Below are 219 nucleotides of genomic sequence, written 5' to 3'. Positions count from 1 at the left end.
AGAAGAAGAAAAAGAAGAAGAAAGAGGAAGAGGAAGAGGGAACGGAGGAGAAAGGAAAGGACGGGGGAAGAAGAAGAAGAAGAAGAAGAAGAAAAAGAAGAAGAAAAAGAAGAAGAAAGAGGAAGAGGAAGAGGGAACGGAGGAGAAAGGAAAGGACGAGGGAAGAAGAAGAAGAAGAAGAAGAAGAAGGCGGAGAAGAAAAATAAATAAATAAATAAA

Source organism: Octopus bimaculoides, chromosome 10 (genome assembly GCF_001194135.2).
Source record: "Octopus bimaculoides isolate UCB-OBI-ISO-001 chromosome 10, ASM119413v2, whole genome shotgun sequence".
Taxonomy (NCBI): Eukaryota; Metazoa; Mollusca; class Cephalopoda; order Octopoda; family Octopodidae; genus Octopus; species Octopus bimaculoides.
This window is presented reverse-complemented; position numbering follows the sequence as displayed.